The sequence below is a fragment of the Haliotis rubra genome, unplaced genomic scaffold (assembly GCF_003918875.1).
Source record: "Haliotis rubra isolate DU_JTF1 unplaced genomic scaffold, ASM391887v1 Scf757, whole genome shotgun sequence".
Classification (NCBI taxonomy): domain Eukaryota; kingdom Metazoa; phylum Mollusca; class Gastropoda; order Lepetellida; family Haliotidae; genus Haliotis; species Haliotis rubra.
In genome coordinates this window covers 140,462-154,161 of record NW_025767476.1, presented here as the reverse complement: position 1 = coordinate 154,161, position 13,700 = coordinate 140,462, and the positions used below count along the sequence as shown (strand labels likewise).

The 13,700-nt window shown below is 40.9% G+C and overlaps 1 long non-coding RNA gene across 2 annotated transcripts; it reads left to right on the top strand.

Moving 5' to 3' along the window:
- Positions 1-12,634: 12,634 nt before the first annotated feature.
- On the top strand, positions 12,635-13,193 carry LOC124260254. Of its 2 annotated transcripts, none has more exons than XR_006894039.1 (2): positions 12,635-12,704; positions 13,078-13,193. It is a non-coding gene; the product is annotated as an uncharacterized LOC124260254 (long non-coding RNA). The 2 variants fall into 2 exon arrangements; XR_006894038.1 differs by lacking the exon at positions 12,635-12,704 and adding an exon at positions 12,803-12,911.
- The last annotated feature ends 507 nt before the right edge of the window (positions 13,194-13,700 follow it).

Genomic DNA, 13,700 nt, shown 5'->3' with positions numbered 1-13,700 from the left:
CTCACCCCAAAACTGCTTGACTTGTCAGTTCACTTCACAATAACCGTTTAAGAGGACAGCTGTGTTTATTTCTTGTACTGTACTTCTTGCCAAACAATCCAATCCAGATCGGTGTCACCAGCAACCAAACCTGTGTACAGTCTGTCCAAGTTTTATAACCTGGCTATGGCCGCTTCACCATCAGCTTGTCGTCCGCCGTAAGTCGGAGCGACGGTACTACACGGATTTCACGTGGTTGAAACTGACATGACACTGGAAGACACAAAAAAGGCGACAGAAGCTTTGATCTTGACACGCATGCATTCCGTACATCATACAGCCTGCCACAGAAACAAATAAGACTCTCATGCATATCCCTTTACTCTCCCATGTTCTACTCTCACACTTACACTTCATCTACCAAACCCTAGCAATGCGCCTGCCCAGCGGGCACATCAACGTCGTTTCAACGTTGAGAGTAGGTTGGTCCTCAACGTCGAAATTAGGTTGAACATAGATTGTATATGAAAGTTTTTTAGACGTAGATATCCGACGTGGAATCAACTTTGAAGTTTGACATATTATTAACGTTGAACATGGGTTGTTCCGAGGCTGAGTATAGGCATACGTAAGAATTGTGACCATTTCAAGGGCGGTAATTTGTGGTAATTAATGAAGCATGGATCAAATAATTAAAACATTTTCAAGGGAGGTAAATCCGTATGGTCTATTAAAGAAATTGGGTCAGGTCACTCATGCATGTGATTAACCACAGTAACTAAGAAGAACATCTGCACCTCTGTTCTTACAGTATGTATGTGTATATGTCAGTGTGCGTGTACCTGTGTATAATAGATAGATAACAAAGAACAAAACTGGCACTTTAAATTTTAATATTCCTGTAACATAGGTAAATTGGTGTTTTGGGATGTAACAAAAATATCTTTCAACCAGAGCTGAGATTCAACAAACACGTACATACACATAAACGTCCAATGCCTTTTCTAAACATGAAAATACAATGTATGACAAAAAGCGCATATGTGTGCACCACATTTAACTCATCTAATAAAAATCTACAATACGTTTTTGACTTTTTCCAACAAATCTTTCTATTCTTTGATTTGGAATGAATTCCATGCGACTTTAACATGTCCCGTAACTCAGCTAGAGGCATTAGCTCAGGATCAACCTGTGTTGACGGTTGATCGTGTATCTCTGTCACGATCTTAGCCCTTTTGGCCTGTCTTGCCTCTGCAAGTTCCTCCTCCATCCAATACTCAAGGCGCCTTTTGCAGTAAGGACGCTTTTCTCTAGCTAAATGGCTATTGTCTTCCATTCTCTTCCGAATGGTTAGGGCGTCAACTGTGGCATCCCATTTCTAAGAATTTCTCAGGTGAATCTTTTTTATTTCATCATTAGTTTTCTCCACAACTAGGCAGCTGAATGGCCTAAGGGATCCAAATCTGTCAATCATTTTAGGAACGTGGTAGGCCATACAGTGTATGTAGGGAGTAATATTCCTCCTCTGATAGCCGCCAGATTGAGGAGCCAAGGAGAGAAAAGTCTCGATCCAAGACTTGGCAGTTTCAAACACTACATGGCCAGATATGGATGTATCGTCACAAGTGATGAGGTCATGGTACTCGCTAAACAGTGTCCACAGAGTACATACTGTAGATTCAGTCTCGGGGCTAAGGATCCCATCAAGTCGTTCTGGTAGTTTAACGAGAAGTTTTTTCTTGTCACGACCTGATAGGGTTGTCCATTTTAGCAGTTTGGAGTCTTTGTCCTCCCGCACCTTGAATGGTACCCCACAGCTACAGATACAACGTATTAGGTCGTCTAGGTGTATCTTGGGTTTCTTTTGAAAGGACAGAGACTCGCCCAGCCTGATTGCCTCATTGATGAGATTTCTCTCAAGGACATCTGTTACTCTGAGAAGAAGAGCTCATCAATGACATAATTCTCGACTGGAATGTCCAACAGTGGGTAATGGTGGGCGCCATACATCATTTTGTCGGCATGTTCCTGGATCGTTTGAAGAGTCCTTTTCATTTCTTCTTGAGAATAATATTCCATCGCAAAAGATGTGCCGTGCCTGTTATCCTTGTGCACGAGACATAAAGGACATGCATAATTCCCTGTTGCGCTTCCTAAGCCCAATATGGTCAGTATCATTTTCATATCCGAACAAAACACAACATCTGTTGCAATGGAATGTTCACCAATAGAAATACATCCAGCGTTAATTACATCGTTTATCTCTTCCATCAGTGGCTGAAGACTTGCTTTCAGAGCACCATAATCCTCTTTACAGTTCACAATCGCTAATGTGCTCTGAGTTAACGAGGCTATTGTCTCTTCACTGCCCACCAGCTGAAACGACACTACAACAAAGTTTGTTACCCTGCTCACTTGGGTGCCGTCGCCTGTCAGCTGGACCGTGATGCGCTTCAGATCAGGATCGCCTTTTAGCTTCTGTGCCACTTTCTTCTGCAGCTCATGCTTGAAGCTTAGCATGGCCCCTGGCACATTCCCTGGAACTCGCTTCACTTCTGTCGTTGATGTCACGTCATTCTTCATGCTGATAACTGAATGAGATCGTGGAAGTGTTGGAAACAGTTGGGCAATTTCGTGATAGGCTGATGAACTGACTCCAAACCTGTCCTGCAACAACTAAGGAGCGAAGGGTGTCCTTCTCAGCCTCTGGTAGCTTGGAGTAGCTACTTTTGCTATATGAAATGTTGATGTCCGCAACATTACCATTCGACAATGTTAGCCGTTTGGGTGTTAACCCATATTCTTTTAAAAAAGTCAGTGTTTTCTCAGACTTATCTCGACTATGCGTGAGTCGTCGTCTAGACTGTCGCTGGGTGAGATCATCACTATCCACTGGGGTGTTTACGGCGTCTTCAGCTAAAGAACACCATATTTCCTCACACTGAGCTTCCACTTCCACTCTCTTCGAGTCAAATTGTGACACACGTTCATCATTATTCATTTCCGAGGATTTCACCAACTCCCTTTCAAATACGGACATGGTGTATATGTCTTTCTCACATTTGATTTTCTGTTTCCCTCCTTTCATTTTCTTCAATTTGCGACACACGTTTCCACATTGTGTAGCTAGCCTGTTTTCGATTCTATCATTCTTGTGAATCTTGATGTATGCAAGCTGAGAGTTCAGGATGTCAACCATTGTCAAATTGCCATACTCTTCTTTTGCTTTAAGTTTTTAAGGAAGAGATTTGTCATTTGCAAAGACACTGCGAATTTATCATCTTTCCCTAGGTATTTTGAGTTGATACATGGGCTTGGTTCCCCTTTCAGAGAAACAGTGTCCTTGAACTTACTCAGTTGTAAGTTACTCAGGTTGTCTGACATTGTGTATGTTTCAAGAGCTTAAAAATAGTATGAAAATGACAAAGAAACAAACAACTCAACAAGGTGAATGTTCAAAACATTGTACATATATCAGAATGATTATTGTTTAATGATGGATCAGGTCCAAGGTGCAAGCTCGTGTGCGAGCCTGTAACACAACTGTCTCCACAGGGATGATTATCTTGGCGACTCGGCCGTCATGCACGGTGTACTTGGTCCTTTGTCTCAGGCAGGGTTTGGCCCTGACCGGAAACTCAACACATGTGCCTTCGCCGTGTTTGTCAATGTTATACCACCAGTAGGGTGGGAGACACAGATGTTCTAGCTCTTCTCTACCAAGAAGAGTTTCTCTGTCAGTCCTTAATAAGGCCCTAAACACGTTTAAATGACAGGGGACTGAAAACTTTAGGCCCCGAGTCTTCAGTCTTGACTGAAACGACTGCCCAACGTCACGGGAAAAGGTCTCACGTTGACGATCTGAGATCTCGGGTTGGTCGTACGAGCGTCGGATGCTGGCTGGAATGTGCTGATCCCGTTTCCAGGTCGACTGGTCAATAGGATACCCCTGCCACTTGACAAGATATTCTGTACCCTAGACAGAGGAGGAAAAACATGTATTAACACACGCTCCTTATACATTTACGACATGACGTTTTCAAATCGACGAGTGGGTTCACTTTGTTCAACGTAAAAACAACACTACACAGTGCTAATTGATTCCAAAGTATATTAGATAGATCTGTAATTGTTATTCTATCTATTTGATAATTAACCACCTGACACACAATGAACTAAACGAACCTCAATCAACGATGTTCAGACAAATACCGGAGTTAATCCTGCTTTTGTAAGGGAACCGTATTAACGTAATTAAGTATTAACTGTTTTGTTGCGGTAATGAAAACAGTTGCTACAATGACAGTATGTTCTGTCTTCATTTCCGCCCTTTTCGATCAATGGTTCAATCGCATTCTGACTATATCACACTTGACTGACAAAACACATGGACATAATTAGCATGCTCTCACTTGTGGCAACATGCAAATGCAGTCAGCCGAATAAGACATTTATTTACCGAATTCATGTTGTTCTTGGTCTTAATTTTGTTGATGTGTTCTTCAGGTCATAATTGTCTGATGTGGACGAACTTAATTGTGGTGAACAAACAAGAGGAGTGGTGCTGTTATAATAATCTATACGCATAAGGTAGCTAAAGTAAACAACACATGCTTTATTTAAACATTTTCTGTGTTTTGATAGCATCAACTTTGATTGTGTTTACCAAGAACAATCTATCAGTGTATGGGCTCTGCTTTAAATGAGACCCTTTTAATGTGAGTGAGCGAGTGAGTGAGTTAATATTTATCGTCACATCGGCAATATTTCAGCCATATCGTGACGAGAACATTTTATAATTATATTAAAGATGAATAAAGTTAGACATTAAAAGACCCGTTGGCGAAGAACAGTAAAACTACTAGTGTATCACAGATATCCATTTAAAACTAGCAATTAAATCTAAAATATTGGAACTAGAAATGACAATACAATATAAAAACAGGCTGTAGATTGCTAACGACTGAAGGTAGATAACCATACTAGGGACAATGGGGACTTACAGTACATTTGCTTCCTGCATGGACCCTAGTTGGATTTACACCATCCCTTCAGCCGTCAGCAAGTTTAGACAATTTAGCAATAAGCTAAAATAACACATATTCTATGCTTAAAACTAATGGTATGTTTAAATTTAGTTTGAATGTTTTGGGACTTACGTACCGCCACAGGAGGACAATAAGTTTACAATGCTTCAACCCCCTGTAAGGATACAGCCACTAACAATCTCAGCTGCTCAACTAAACTACCAATTTTAAAATATTTATCTATTTACAATTCATTCAACAAATCTAATTTTTTTTAAATGCAATCACTAAATGAGAACTGATACTATTAAAACGATCCTTCATCGTTCGTGATTTGAAATAGTTATCACTTGTGATGGAATATTCAATACAGTCAAGCAGGACATACTTGACCGTGATTCTTTCATCACAAGGGATACAAAACGGAGGATCCTCACCTTTTAACAGGTATTCATGAGTATACCTAGTATGGCCAATACGACATCGTCGTATGATGACCTATTCAAATCTGGACTGACAACCCAAGTAGGTATAACCAACATAAGGTTTTATTGCATGTAATTTATTAAGTCCCACTTCTTTTGCATCAGATCGCGGATATAACATCTAATAGCAGCTTTGTAATCAGAGTATGGAATATGAAGTGGTGTCACAGATTTGTTGAGGTGCTGCCTTAGCAGCAAGATCGGCCATTGTGTTCCCAGAAATGCCAACGTGGCTGGGTAACCAACAGAGGACGATGTCGCATTGGCCAGTAGCAAGATCATTATATAATTCGATTATTTCAATTAAAAGTGGATCTTTGCAAACTAGATTTATAATAGCCTGAAGGCAAGAAAGAGAGTCAGAAAAGATTTTATATTGTTTATGTTTAGGATGTCTTTGAATATATTTCAGAGCTGTTAAGATGGCGTTTGGTTCTGCTGTAATTATAGAGCTGTTATCAGGTATTCAAGAAGATATTGTTCTGGATCCAATGACAGTGACACATGCCACATCGCCGCCGTCCTTGGACCCATATGTAAATAAGGATTTATACGTATTCTATTTACTTTTTAATTGATTATACTCTTGTTTATATTGTAATTCATTAGTTTCTGATTTTTTTAACTTTGTCAGGGTTAGGTCAACTTGTGGCCTAACCAATTACCAAGGAGGAGAAGAAATAAGACGAGAAGGAGCTATATTCTCCAGCTCAATGCCGGCAGCAGTAATGAATGGCTTCATTCTGAGCCCCAGTGGCGGAACAAGAGAAGATTTCTGGTAGTACAAATCCTCATAAAGAAGATTAAAGATACAGTGAAATGCAGGATTCGTTTTGTTAGAATATAGTTGTGTAAGATATTGTAAAGATAATTTTATACGTCTTTGGGCAAGAGAAGGCTCGTCTGCTTCGACGTAGAGATTGTCAACAGGAGAAGTTCTAAAAGATCCAAGACAAAGTCTCAGACCTTGGTGGTCGACAGAACCAAGTAGTTTTAGGTTGCTTTTACAGGCTCCACCATATACAACGGAGCCATAATCAAGTTTCGAGCGGACCAATGATCGATATAGGTGTAGTAGCGTAGCTTGATCCCTCCCCACTTTGAGTTGGAAACAACTTTCAACAAGTCAAGTGCCTTCAGGCATTTAGTTTTAAAGAATTTAATATGTGGTAGAAACCTTAAGTGCGAGTCAAAAATTAAACCCAAGAACTTGGCCTCCTTAACAACTTTGATGGGTGTGCCATTTAGAGATAGTTCAGGGTCTTTATGCTGTTTGTATTTAAGAAATGTATACAATTAGTCTTGGATTTAGAAAATTTATAGCCGTTTTCCAGACACCATTTATTTATTTTGTTTAAACATAATTGCAGTTGTCGTTCAATAGTAAGCATATTTTTACCACAAGAAATGTTAAAATCATCCACAAAAAGTGATCCATCAATGGAATCGTTTAAACCTTGGATAAACTGTTGATCTTAATGCTGAATAAAGTGACAGACAAAATACTGCCTTGTTGGACACCCTGATCCTGATTGTAATGAGACAGGGTAGATCCCACGCAGACTTGAAATTGTCTGTCAGTTAAAAAGTTAGCTATAAATTGAGGCAAACGGCCTCGCAGTCCGAAGACATGTAAATCTTTTAAAATGCTATATTTCCACGTAGTGTCATATGCTTTTTCAAGATCAAAAAAGATAGACACAGCGTGTTGTTTATTAATTAGAGCATTTTTAACAAATGATTCCAAACGCACTAGGTGATCGACAGTACTTCTCTTTTTACGGAAACCACATTGTATATCTGTTGTAAGGTTATTTGTTTCCAAGTACCAAACAAGTCGATTATTTATCATGCGTTCCATGGTCTTGCAAACGCAGCCAGTTAGTGAAATTGGCCTATAATTGGAAGGACCAGTATGATCACGTCCAGGTTTAGGAATGGGCACAATTATAGCATCGCGCCACCACGAAGGATATTTTCCAGATGTCCAAATATCATCAAAAATAGATAAGAGCGTCTCTAAACATGATTCTGGTAAGTGCTTCAGGAGTTTATAATGTATGTTATCAGCTCCGGAAGCAGTATCATGAGCCTGATCAAGAGCAGTATGAAGCTCGTGGATTGAAAAGGTTTCGTTATAATCTTCCCCATTATCTCAATTGAAATTTTCTTTTCTTGCTGTTTTTGGTATTTTTGAAATTCAGGTACATAGTTAGATGAGGAGGAATGTTTGGCCAACGTCTCAACAAGTTGATTTGCAATATCTGATTTATCAGTCAATAGCTGAGTCCCATCTTTGAGATGGTGAATGCTAGATTTAGAGCCCTTACCCTTGATTTTCTGGATCATATTCCACACCTTTGATATCTGTGTGCGCGAATTGATTTTTGAGACATAGTTTCGCCAAGATTGGCGTTTATTTTGCTTGAAAGTACGTCGTGCTTTAGCGTTTAAAATTCTAAATTTGTTTAATTGTGGACCATAGGATGGCGGCGGAAATAATGCACAGCTTTCTTCTGTACCTGTTTGCAGTCGTCGTTAAACCATGGTTTTTATACGTGTGGAATTGCAGAGGACTTTGGGATCCACTTGTCAGCTATGTTATTTAGTTCATCTGAAAAACATTGTATGGCATCAGGAATATCATTAAAAAGTTCAGGTTTTAGTGTGTCAGTACAAAGAATTTTATACAGAGGCCGGTTAGCCTTTTCAAAATTCCATCTTGATGATGGAGGAACATCAGATGGATTCACAGATTCGGGTATTGTCGTGGACTGACCATTCGAATTCACTCAATAGGTTGGAGTCAGTAATAGACAAATCAAGAGCTGAATATGTTCCTGTGCCAAGATGTAAATACGTATTTGAGCCGTAATTATAAATGCATAAATCATTATTGGAAATAAATTCCTCCAGTAATTTACCTTTGGTGTTTGTGTTAGTGCCACCCCAGAGTGGGTTGTGGCCATTTAAATCAACCATGATTATACAGGGTTTAGGTAGTTGATCATAAAGAGCTTGCAGATCTGTCAGTTGAACAGCCGATGAAGGCGGAATGTACAAAGAGCATTCAGTAAAAGCAACCTGTAATGTAAGTCGAACTGCAACGACTTGAAGATTTGTTTTAAGTGGAAATGAGCTATGGATGTCAGTGTTCCCCACCAGGATGGATGATCCACCAGAAGCTCTATCACCCGGAGGAGAAAAACAGTGATATGCATTGAACTGACGGAAGTCAAAGTTATCTGTCTGTTTCAGATAAGTTTCTTGGATGCAGAACGCTGAAGGTGTAAAATCTTGGTTTAATAGCTATTAATCGTTTAAATTATTCCGGAGTCCTCTACAATTCCATTGAATTATGGGTGAAGAGATTACTTCTTCGGCGAATGTACAGGAGATCTACCCCTCACCTTCCTTGAGGGTGACAAGCTATGAGTCCGACCTTGGCTATGGTCGGACACATCCATGTCCTCAAGTGATGCAAACTTATTATGCAGTTGGACCTGGTCATTTGACCCCCTCGGTCTGTTGTTTGGATTTTTCTTATTCATTTCATTGCTCGGTCTGGATGTAGTGTTCACATTTGATTTTACATTTGAGCCTGATTTAGATTCTTGTTTCTGAGAAGCGGATGCATCCTTCTCAGAAGATGCCTTGGTCTGAACAATGGATTGTACACTGGAAGTTACTTTTGGTGTTTTTGCCTGAATTTCAGCAGACAGCAATGTGGGGGCTGATGTTCTAGCCCACGTATAATCCGTTTGACAACCGACTGAACTCCATGAAACGTGTTTTGGTTTAGATGCCTGAACAGAAGCAGAAACAAAGGTAGCATAACTCGGGCCTGACTGTTCTTGTGCTAGAACAATCTGTTTTGCTTCAAAGAAAGAAACGTTTTGCTCATGCTTCACTCGTGAAATCTTTGACTGTAACTTCCAGGAAGGACATTCCTTCGATGAGGAAGGATGGCAACCAGAGCAGTTGACACATACAGGTGTTTTATCACAAAGGGTACTGTCTTGGCACGCTCCAGCACATCGTTGGCATGCAGCAGGATTGTGGCAAGACTTTGACCCGTGGCCATACTTTTGGCAGTTATAACACCTCAAGGGGTTGGGGATAAAAGTATCAACCCTTAAGTTGCAATATCCTGCTTTCAGAGATTTTGGGTGCATCGAGAGACAAAATGTAATCAGGTAAGTGTTTGTCTTGAAGACATCATTATTCTTTTTGACTGTAAATCGTTTAACATGAGTAACGCCTTGGGATTGCAATTCAGTAATGATGTCAGTTTCACTCATGTCTGACAGGCAACGTCCAGTATCACGGACGATGCCTTTGCTGGTATTTAATGTCCTGTGAGGGGAAACCTCCACAGGAACATTTGCTAACGACTTTGTTTTGAGCAAAATTTTGGACTGTATTTCTTTCCTGCATTCAATAAGCAGGGAACCAGATCTCAACTTTTTGATGTCTTTCACCTCCCCAGCCAAACCTTCAATGCCCTTTGACACAGCAAACGGATTTAGCTTGAGAGGGCCACCGTCAGGGGCACACATTACAATGAAACGAGGCCAATTATCAGGGTTATTGACAGGTGTTTGCGCTTCATCCTCTGAAGACAACGAATCATCCGATTCGTGTGAACGTTTTTTGAGTGGGGGTGCCATGGTTAAAGTATATATAATTCACCCTCCTCGCTCCCCAACCACCATGGAGTGTCAACAAGGACGATGCCTTATGTCTGTGGGTCTCCAGCAGACGGCACCAAGGATACTAGGAGGGTATACTCAAGCAGAAAAAATCTTGAAAAGATAAATCCCACCAGATTGGCCCATGAGCCACCGCCTTCTGGGCATTAAGACTCTAGGCAAAGTTCATGATAAACATATTACAAAATCAATTACTGTAAATGAACAAAGGGTGCCAAGACCAAAATTTCAACAATTCCAAATCAAATTTTGTGCAATTACATATAATCAATGCACAGGGCTTGGCGTGACCAGCCGATTGATAGAACGGGGCCAGTTCTACCACCCGTCTAGGTGAAGTAAGGGCCGAAGTGGTGTGTTGGGCAAAGGAACACTGATCCTGGAACCAGTGCCCTCAACCACCAGAATCCCGTCCTCCACCGACACAGGGGCGCAACCCACGGCAAACGGGTTGGTGGACCAAATATCCCCCCGGGTCCACAACGGGGGTTTGAAGGGCGCTTAGCATTACCCAGCACCCACCACGAGGAGGTGGCCCTTCATGGGTGCCGCAGATAGTCATGAGTAAAGCGACTGGTCAATACGACATCGTCGCAAAATCACCTCATCACGTCTTCATTGACAACCCAAGTAGGTATAACCAATTGTTGATTTCAATTCATGAAATTTATTTCTTCCTACTTGGGTGTCCCACATTGTTTGCATGAGGTACTTTCCATAATTCGAGTAGGTATCTAACGGTTTTTGGTGGCATACTTTGTGTTACTACTATTGCATGTAGACCGTTTTCACTTAAAGACGCATGTATGAATGTGCTTCATAAGTCATCTAATCACACATGTATGTTTACAATATTTCAGTACATATTACTGTTCACCCCATTATCTTACCTTCAACTACGAAGGCATGCTTAACTCTAATTTCATTGGTCAGTGATGCTCTACCAAGTTTCCGTGTCACCCCCTCCCAGGAGGGTGAGTACTGGACAAAATATTACCCGCTGCCACGGTAACCGCCAAACTTCTCCCACGTGTTATACAGTCTGATGTACGCCTTTTTGTAGCAGTGTTATCTCTCTCCTACCGGCTTGGGTAACACGGTGTGATGTACGCCTTTTGTAGCAGTGTTACCCCTCTCCTAGCAGCTCGGGTATTACGGTGTGACGTACGCCTTTTTGTAGCAGTGTTACCCCTCTCCTAGCAGCTCGGGTAATACGGTGTGATGTACGCCTTTTTGTAGCAGTGTTATCCCTCTCCTACCAGCACGTGTTATACAGTCTGATGTACGCCTTTTACTAGCAGTGTTATCCCTCTCCTACCGGCTTGGGTAATACGGTGTGATGTACGCCTTTTTGTAGCAGTGTTACCCCTCTCCTACCAGCTCGGGTAATACGGTCTGATGTACGCCTTTTTGTAGCAGTGTTATCGCTCTCCTACCGACTCGGGTAATACGGTCTGATGTAGGCCTTTTTGAAGCAGTGTTATCGCTCTCCTACCAGTTCGGGTAATACGGTCTGATGTAGGCCTTTTTGTAGCAGTGTTATCCCTCTCCTACCAGCTCGGGTAATACGGTCTGATGTACGCCTTTTTGTAGCAGTGTTATCCCTCTCCTACCAGCTCGGGTAATACGGTCTGATGTACGCCTTTTTGTAGCAGTGTTATCCCTCTCCTACCGGCTCGGGTAATACGGTCTGATGTACGCCTTTTTGTAGCAGTGTTATCCCTCTCCTACCAGCTCGGGTAATACGGTCTGATGTACGCCTTTTTGTAGCAGTGTTATCGCTCTCCTACCGACTCGGGTAATACGGTCTGATGTAGGCCTTTTTGAAGCAGTGTTATCGCTCTCCTACCAGTTCGGGTAATACGGTCTGATGTAGGCCTTTTTGTAGCAGTGTTATCCCTCTCCTACCAGCTCGGGTAATACGGTCTGATGTACGCCTTTTTGTAGCAGTGTTATCCCTCTCCTACCAGCTCGGGTAATACGGTCTAATGTACGCCTTTTTGTAGCAGTGTTATCCCTCGCCTACCGGCTCGTGTGACACTGCTACAAAAAGGCGTACATCACACCAAGGAGAATAGAAGACACTGTAGATTATCCCTGATCAGACTGTATGCTACGAGAGAAGCAAACAGCTTATATTATTATACATATCTTAGCATCACTCTTAACAACAACAAAGAGTAAAGTTCTGCACTCTGCTACTGAGATATATACATATCAGAGAATGCATTTTCATGGATATTATATGAACTTCATGGATGGTACCTACAATGTACTACAGGCGTGTGACCTTCTCAGTGCCTAATAAAGATTAAATTAAAGTCATTAACAGATGTTTATATGCACATGTATCTATTAAAACTTTCAGTTATCTTGGGGTTATTATTTGAAATTACTCATAAATAAAACCAAATAATCAAATGAATTTTTTTTTTACAGAATATGTTTGATGATTTCAGATGAGCCACCGGTCAATATGTATAAGAAAGACCATGGAGGTAATCCACTTACGTTTCTTCCATTTCAAAAGTCACACAATGACCGATCCTGGTGTGTGTGTGTGTGTGTGTGTGTGTGGGTGTGTGGGTGGGTGGGTGCGTGCGTAACTGAATATAGTGGCTTTATAATCTCTGTTCCAAGCCAGATCCGAACTTCCTCCCATCTGACAAACAGGTCGCACCAAACTGAAAGCAAACACAAAAACGGTACTTTAACCAGTCGTAAACAGAACAGTGTAAGTTTTGTTGTGTTACATTGCAATATCAAACAATTGGGTGTTGAAAGTAATTCATTATTTTAACGAGCATCCCAAATTAATCTTTTTAAAGAGATTCACTTGCCGTGCATATATATATTTGCTTTATATTTCAGGTCGGAGACTTATCCTTGGGGATTCCCTCTCCCGGGGGAATTAGAGGAATTCCCAACTGCAAAGTACTTGCCCATCCTGGAGCCAGATTACAGAAAATAAATGTTTTATTAGACAATATATGTTTACAATATTATCACGCCATTTTGTTACATGTAAGTACGAACAGTAGTTTATCATTTCATGCTGATCGTTTTCAGGGTGTCCCTCAAGGCAGTATTTTGTCTGTCACATTGTTTAGCATTAAGATCAACAGTTTATCCAAGGTTTTAAATGATTCTATCGATGGATCACTTTTTGTGGATGATTTTAATATTTCTTGTCGCGGTAAGAATATGCATACCATTGAACGACAACTACAGTTGTGTTTAAACAAAATAAATAAATGGTGTCTTGAAAATGGCTTTAAATTTTCTAAATCAAAAACTAATTGCATACATTTCTGCCGTACATATAAACCACATACAGATCCTGAACTGTTTTTAAATGGCACTCCCATCAAGGTTGTCAAAGAGGCCAAGTTCTTAGGTCTCATTTTCGACTCCCATTTAACTTTTCTTCCGCATATCAAATCTCTCAAAACTAAATGCCTGAAGGCACTCGATTTATTGAAAGTCGTGTCTAA